Consider the following 8,981-nt stretch of genomic DNA (forward strand, 5'->3'; position numbering starts at 1 on the left):
TCTAGAGCTAGAGAAACCCTCCTGTGTCCACTTATTCATCAATATATCATGGGATTGACTAATAAATCATCTACAAAGGTTATGTGGGATAAATTGCAAACTCTGAATGAAGGTGACCCTACTGTCAAAATTGCTAAATTTGATGGTTACCAGGTAAGATATGAGAAGTTAAAGATGCATGACAATGAAAGAAATGCTACATTTATGGAAAGAGTAAATGCGATTGTCATGGGAATTCAATGTTGTGGAGGATCTCTAAGGAAGATGAAATAGTTTCCAAAGTCTTGAGATCCCTTCCACTGAATTACAAGATGAAGGCAACTACAATAAATGAATTGACAACAATGGCAAACACTTCAGTTAACAAAGATATTCTGATTGGGAAGTTCTCTGCTTTTGAGCTTGAATAATTTAGACCTTCTAGAGCTGCAAAATTTGAACCTTCTTTTCATGCATTGTCACCATCTACCAGCAAGAGTGATTGGAAATCCCTATATGCAAAAATAATTGGAAGATAAGAGGAAAGAGGATGAAGAATTTGAGAAACTTGAAGCCTTGTTTGCTAGAAGAGTACCTAAAGGTCTTGCAGGAAGTAAGTATGAAGAAAAAACACCTTTTAATGTTTTGCATGTAATAAGATTGGTCATTTTTCATCTATATATCCTGAAAGGAATGAAAGATTTAAAGAAAGAGTTAAGAAATCATTCAAGCCTAATCAGAACATATATAGATTCAAGAGAAACAAACAATGCTACATAGTGGATGAGGAAGGAGTAAGTGATGACTTTGAGGATGAACCGGTAGAAGACTCTGCTAGTGGATTCGACAATGGAAAGGAATGGGTGTTCTATGACCTAAATGAAGATGAACTAGAACCAACTATCAAGAATGAAGAAAAGCCCTTGGTAGGAAAAGTTGAAGATAAGGATGAATGGGTAATTGATAGTGGATGCTCACATCATATGACTGGAGATAAAAGAAAATTTATGTCCCTGGATGAATACAATGGTGGTCAAGTAAGATTTGGAGATGACAAAGAATGTATGATCAAATGGATTCCAACTTCAATTCAAAGATAGAAAATGAAAAATCATTAACAAGACTGGAGGTAATATCTTTCACCTGAACATTGGTAATAAGACATGTTTGATTACTCATATTTATGAGAGTTAGCTATGGCATAAGAGCTTGTGTCATGTTAATTTTGATTATATTGTTAAGATAAGCTCAACAAAGGTGGTTAGAGATATACCTAAGATTATGAAGCCTCATAATCTGGTATGTAAGGAATGTCGACTGGGAAAGCAAGTTAGAACTTCTTTTAAGAGCATAAATGATAAGTCTAATGATGTTCTTGATTTATTTCATACTGACTTATGTGGTCCAACAAGGAACAAAATCTTTCATGGTGATAGGTGCTTCATGCTAATAATTGATGATTATTCTAGAATGATGTCGATAACTTTTCCAAGGGAGAAGTCTGAAGTTTGTGAGAAATTCAAGATCTTTAAAGAAAAGGTAGAAATTGGAACTAGACTGAAAATCAAATGTCTTAGATCAAATCAAGGTGGTGATTTCACTTCTCATGAATTTAACAGTTATTGTGAGACAAATGGAATTAGGAGACAATTATCTGCACCTCGAACTCCTCAGTAGAATGGACTAGTGGAAAGGAAGAATAGAACCATTTTGGATGCAGCAAGCACCATGATGATGGAAGCCAAATTGCCTCACATCTACTAGGGAGAAGTAGTGAGTACAAAAGTCTACACATTCAACAAAGTTCATATCAAAGGTGAAACCGGTAAGACTCCTTATGAATTATGGTTTGGACATACAACTACTTTTAAATATTATAGAATTTTTGGAAGTAAATGTTATATCAAAAGGGATGATTCAATTGGGAAGTTTGATCCTAGATGTGATGAAGGAATATTTCTTGGATATTCAAATTAGATAAAAGAATATAGATGTTATAACAAAAGATTGCAGAAAATTATGGACAACACAAATGTGAAAGTGGATGAGGAATACATAAATCAATCTATATTATATGATAGGGAATAAGTAGTGGAAATGATCATAACTGAAATGACAGTGCCTAAATTGGTATAGGACACTAAGACAGTTACACTGATACAATCAGAAAATTCAACTATGACTAATGATCAGATCAGTGAACCTGAAGTTCAAAAGACTCAAAGGTGTGTAAGATTAAATCATTTGGAAGATCAAATCATTAGAGATAGGAACAAGGGAGTTATGACAAGAGGAAGACTGGCAAATGAAGAGGTATCTCTTATTTCTCAAGTTGAACCAGCATTTGTTATTGAAGCTTGTAAATATAAAAATTTGTTAAAGGCTATGGAAGATGAATTAGACCAGATAGAGAAAAATGAGACTTGGACTTTAGTTCCCCAACCTAAAAATAAGAATGTTATTGGAACTAAATGTGTTTTTAAAAATAAACTAAATGAGGATGGTCAATTTTTAAGAAACAAGGCTAGACTGGTTTGTAAAGGACATTCTCAAATGGAAGGAATTGATTATGGTAAGACATTTGCACCTGTAGCTAGAATTGAAGTTGTTAGACTATTTCTTGCCTATGTAGCATATAAGAGCTATAAGGTCTATCAAATGGATGTTAAATGTGCATTTTTGAATGGTGAACTTGAGGAAGAAGTATACATTGAGCAAACTAATGGATTTTCACTAATAGATAACAAAGATATGGTTTGTAGGTTAGAGAAACCATTATATGGATTGAAACAAGCTCTTAGAGCTTGGTATGTAAGGTTGGATAAACATTTGTTGAAGCTTGGTTTTACTAAAGGTGGTCCTGAAAGTAATTTATATTACAATATCACTGATGATGATATTCTGATTATTGAATTATTTGTTGATGATATTATTTTTCGAGGAGAATATAAATTATGCATGGAATTCTCTAACAAAATGAATAAATTTGAAATGTCCTGGATTGGTGAAATGAGATTTTTTTGAGGTTTGCAGATTACTCAAATTGACAAAGGCATTTTCATCTATCAAAATAAGTATCTAAGGGAATTATCAAAGAATTTTGGTATGGATAATTCCAAATTGGTAAGCACTCCTATGGTGACAAGTGAGAAATTATCTATCAAATACACATTTGCACTGGTAAACTCAACAAGGTATATCTAACTCAGATTAGACTAGATATTATGCATGCAGTGAGTATTGTTTCAAGATATCAAAGTAATCCTAAAGAAAATCATGAATGTGAAGTAAAGAGGATATTCCAGTATTTGTAAGGAACAACAAAATATGACTTATGGTATTTTAGAGATGATAACTTCAATTTATCTGCATATACAAATTCAAATTGGGTAGGAGATACTGATGACAGAAAGAGCAGTTCTAATGGAGCTTTCTTTCTTGGAAAGAAACTAGTTTCATGTATCAACAAAAAATAGGCATGCATTTTTTATCTACTGCAGAAGTTGAATATGTTGCAGCAGCAACTAATTGTACACAAGTCCTCTAGATGAAGGAAATGTTGAAGGATATCAGGGTAAATTGTAATGAATTGGTACTTATCTACTATAATAACTTTGCAGCCATTGACATTTCTAAGAATCTGGTATTTCACTCTAAGACTAAGCACATATCAATAAAGTATAACGTTTTGAAGGAAAAAGTGGAAGAAAAGGAAGTCAAATTGGTTTATGTGAACACTAAATAGCAGATTGAATATATATTCACTAAACCGTTGTCTAAAGAATCATTTGAATATTTGAGATATAGGTTAGGGGTATCTACCCCTCTAGCAAGAACTTAGCTAATTGTGTAGTGCATCATTTCGGTATGGATCAATAGTTTTATCCTTTTACCCAGATTGATGTAGTGGTGCTACTACTCAGGGGGAGTAGTCAGCTTTGAGATTCACAAAATTTTGATATCTATGTCATATCTTTGGCATTGATGTCAAAGAAGGAGAGTTCTATATAAATAATGTTTATGGGAGAGATTCAAATTGGACTGAACTCCTTAGGGGGAGTTAGTTTCTCATGAGAAATGTTTGGCACTTCTTGGCACTTAGATGTTTTCTTTTTCACATCTAGTGTTGCCATCAATGCCAAAGGGGGAGATTATTGGCAATATTGAAGAACTGTTAATGGGGATATTGATTATGTGTTGCATTGATGTCAACAGTAGCTGTTATGGTTGGTTACTGGCAGACAGGTTTTGGTTACCGATAGAAGATCTAGTGTTACTGATAGAAGGGACTATCTGTTGGACCCTTCTAGCATGTTTGGATCAATGGAGTATGTTTAGTTTTATGTCTTACATGTTCCTAGAGCATGTTTTGGCTAGTTGGTATTGACTTGGTGATTAGATGCTATCATACACTCTAGTAAGCCTATATCGGTAAGGGTTTAAGGTTTTACCAGTAGAGATTTTACTAAGAATCTTTGACAGGATGTATAAGTGGTGTGGGTGCAGCTTCTAGGTAGAATTAGGGATGTAGAAGGAGATCCTTGATTGTGCCTGGACTGGTTGGAGACATCTCTTTGGCATGGTGGACCCAGAATAGGTTTGGTACCCATCTATGTTATAGACCAGTATCATGTTAAGGTGTTCTCTACACATTATCAGGAAAATTTATGGATTAGTTAATGTTGTTTTGATCTAAAGGTGACATGGCATGTCATTGTAATATGGATGTATGTAATGATATTATTGTAATATCTTTTAGGTAGCCAACCTAAGTGGTTTAGACCTTAGGGTTTGTATAAATCAATGTAAGATCTTATTATAGATCATGGATATAAGAAAAGGAATGTAATGTACGAATAATGTATTATCATTCAAGAAGAGGATTTGGTCAATCATTGAAGATCAAATTGGGTTTATGTAAGAGGTCAAATGCCTAAGGTGTCGATCTTAACTAGGAGTGTAATCAAGAAACAGATTAATTTCTTGGTTAAGAAAGAAACAGAGTTGCACATCTTTATCAATAGTAGAATCAGAATATGTTGCAGTAGCAACAAACTGTACATAGGTATTATGGCTTAAACAAATGTTAAAGGACATAAAAGTGAATTGCAAGGAACCTACAACTATCTATTGTGATAACATTGTGACAATTGATATATCTAAGAATTCGGTACTACATTCTAAGACTAAACATGTTTCTATCAAACTGAACTTTCTAAAAGAAAATGTTGAAGCAAAATAGGTCAAACTGGTTTATGTAAACACTAAAGAGCAAATTGCAAATATTTTTACTAAACCTCTACCTAAGGAGACTTTTGAATATCTCAGAGATCAGCTTGGGGTCATACCCCCACTGGTAGACACTTAGAGAGTTGATGTCTGTCATCAACCGACAGAATTAATAGAGATATACTCTTAAATCTGGCTTTGATGTGGAACCTACTTCTCAGGGGGAGAAGATAGTATATTGAACATAGTTTGTATTTTGTTGTCACTTTAGTATTTGATGTCAAAGGGGGAGAGATTGGTATGGAAAAACACAAAAAAAACACAAAAAGACACATGTTACTCCTAGGGGGAGAAATTGTTTATTTTGGGTTTTGAACTCTGTAATGATCTTTTTGGGAGATTGTTGGTTTTTGGTATTTGGCATTTCTATTTTGGCACTTTGATGGTTTTTCCATCTTGTGTTGCCATCAATGCCAAAGGGGGAGATTGTTGGTATTTTGGTATGGTTTTTTCATTGATGTCAACACCTACTAAACACTTATCAACTCTGGCACTTTGCAGATCTAGCAACATTCACTGGCAAACAAGTGACTAATGCATAGTCACCGGTATATGGTACACCGGCATGATATAGTGATTACCGAAACTTGGAATGACATGGAAGGTGCCTGGTAATATCAAAGACATCATGGGAATACCTTGTTTTGAAGTAATAATCATTGGTATATTCACACTTCCATATTTTCTTTTACCGGCAAATAGGTCTAGGTTATCTAGGGTTATACTAGTAGGTTTAACTCTTCCAGATCAGCATGGCATGCCATCGAGATAATTAATTAATATTGTAAACGCATTGAGCTGACATGTTCAATCAGTTATTGCATCGAATATTGTATTGTTTTTAAAATGATTTTATTGTAATATCTCGTAGAATCGACCTACTATAATTCGTCTTAGGTTATGGTATAAATATAAGATCTTAAATGCAAGATCGAATGTGGAATGCGAAGAAGATTGTGTGTGAAGGTATATGCGAGTTTTAGTAGAGCTATACATGAAGACATCATTTCAAGGTAAAGCTAGGGTTTTGTGAAGGCATATCAGCATTACACCGGTACTGAATCCAGCATATGAAGATGCTATTTGAAGCAGTACATTCTCATTGGATTTAACCATCCAATTGTAGTCAGTGTGACTCCCATTTGTGTTTGAGCAGTGAGCTCTAGGTAGTTGGCCTTTCTGCATGTGCAGACCTCATTTATGTACACTTACTATCTGCAGTAGTATCATTTGATTATGGGTAAGGTTTCCCACCATGGTTTTTCCCCTTACAGGGTTTCCACGTACAAATATTGGTGTTATGTGTTGTGGATGATTTTGCCCTTTGGTTTCATGCATTATTCTTTATCAATATTACATTTATGAGTTAAATTACTTCACTGGTATCATAGACTGTTTCACCAGTATTAAACAGTAATTTGTTTAATTGGTTTTTGGTTTAATATTTAAGACAACTGATTCACCCCCACTCTCAATTGTCCCCGGGACCTAACAAGAGTATCTCTTCTTTGATTGGAAATATGGCTTCTGATCTGTATGCAAGAGAGAAAGGTGTGGAACCTATTGGTGTGTGGATATAGGTATGGTAGGCCCATAAAGAAGGGTTTAGCTAAATATGCCAATCTCTGCCAGCATCGTTCACTATCTTTTTGAGGATTTTCAGAATAGTTTTGTTAGATGCTTCTGCCTGTCCATTTCCCTATGGATAATAGGGTGTGGAGAATCTTTGTTGGATCTTGAACTTCTCACATAGCTCTTGTACATGTTATACTTAAATGTCACTTATATCTTGAAGAAAGATATAAGGAAATGTCACTTATACTTAAATGTTATATTCCATACATGAATCCTGACGGAGAGACTAAAATGTAGAATTTTGCTCCTAACCCTTCCAAAGGGTACAGAGTGAATTTCAATTTTTGCTCCTGACCCTTCCAAAAGGTCCAGAGTGAAAATTCACCAAGGACTCAAGATCTCACCTAAGTCAAAGAGTGGTCAAGAAAATTTGCAAGGATATGGAAGGAAATGGATCTAGGATCAAGTCTAAGACAAAGTCAAGTCAGTTTGAAGGTGAATTGAGCCTAGAATAGGAATTTCGCTCCTGACCTTTCCAAAGGGTCCAAAGCGAATTCCTCTACAAGACACTCCACCTTGACCCAAACTATGAGCTAACCCATTCCTAGCCTTGAATGAAGGTAAAAGCACTTGTTTTAATGAAGAAATGTGAAAAAAATGAAGTCAGGATCATAGCCTAAGATGAATTTCACTCCTGACCCTTCTGATTGATTTCTCAAGTTTTCCATTTGTACCAGTGTTAGAATCTCCCTCAAGTTGTTAGGAGTTTGAAAATAGAGGACAAGGCTCTAATACCAATTGTTAGGATTCCCAAAGATACTGAGAGGGGGGGGGGGTGAATCAGTATCTAACTGGTTGACAGATTTTTTGACCTTATTAAATAAATTGCATACCAAAAAAATGTACTGGTAAGCAAGAATTAATATAGTAAATATGAACAATAAACACAACATATAAAGCACACCATAACACAAGATTTTTGGCAAGGAAACCTAATGTGGGAAAAACCTCGGTGGGATTTGTGACCCACAATATTCACTCACTGGCCAATGAATGTATATTACTTACAATAGGTGGTGCCTGCACATGCAAGAAGGCCAACTGCCTAGAGCTCACTGCTCAATTACAAAAAGAAGTCTCATTGACTTACAATATGGATTATGGAAATCCAAAGTGATGTAATTCTACAAAAAGCATCTACTATGCTAGGTTCAGTACCGATTTAAGCTCATACAACAACCATAAACCTTACTCCAAAATCTACCATAATATTCGCTGATCATATCCATCCTATCATCTATATATATGTCTTATATATCCAAATGATCTATAATATCTCATACTTATATGTGAGTCATATTATAATATGCCATGTCATCTTACAAAAATATATTACAATTAAATACAATATACAATAAATAAAATCCTGTCGGCTAGGGTGTCGGTAACCATCTTTGTCACTGTCGTTGAATTATCTGCCAGTGTAGAGTTTGTTGGTGCTGGTGCCTGCCAGTGCCATAAGATTGCAAGGTTGCCATCAATGACAATACCTTCAATCACCTACAATTATCATTGGAGTGTACAATGCCAATAGAAAAGGAAAAGAAAGAGGAAAGGGAAAGATAGAAAATAGATAAATCTTTTGCAAAAGGACAAAGGTAAAGGAAAGATCGATGTTGTACCTGCTATAAGGGTAATAGATAACATCCCTCCACCGGCTCATGACACCCCTCCAATAACTTCAGCAGCATCGGTACATATAGACAATAAACCAGATAAAAGAATTGAAGAAGTAACGCATGATGATATTAACCTGGATTCTGAAATTCTTTTCACCATGAATGTAGATACACAAGATATTAACATTGTTGTGGGTAAAGAGACTATAGAGGTTAAGGCAGTCGATGTTAACTATTGTGAGATCTCTGAGTCATCGGCACACACTATTGACTCTTAGAAGACTGAGATACTGACACAAGCTAAGGAATTGCAGACTGAGAAATTGATAGAGGCTAAGGACACTAACACTGAGAAATCATCCGAAGCAGAGGTACATACATAGACAGAGAAACTGAAAGAAAATGTAAGTAAAAAGAAAGTAACTAATGGAAATAAGGATGAAATGGTGAAGGTAATTG

Source organism: Cryptomeria japonica, chromosome 11 (genome assembly GCF_030272615.1).
Source record: "Cryptomeria japonica chromosome 11, Sugi_1.0, whole genome shotgun sequence".
In the NCBI taxonomy this organism is placed as follows: domain Eukaryota; kingdom Viridiplantae; phylum Streptophyta; class Pinopsida; order Cupressales; family Cupressaceae; genus Cryptomeria; species Cryptomeria japonica.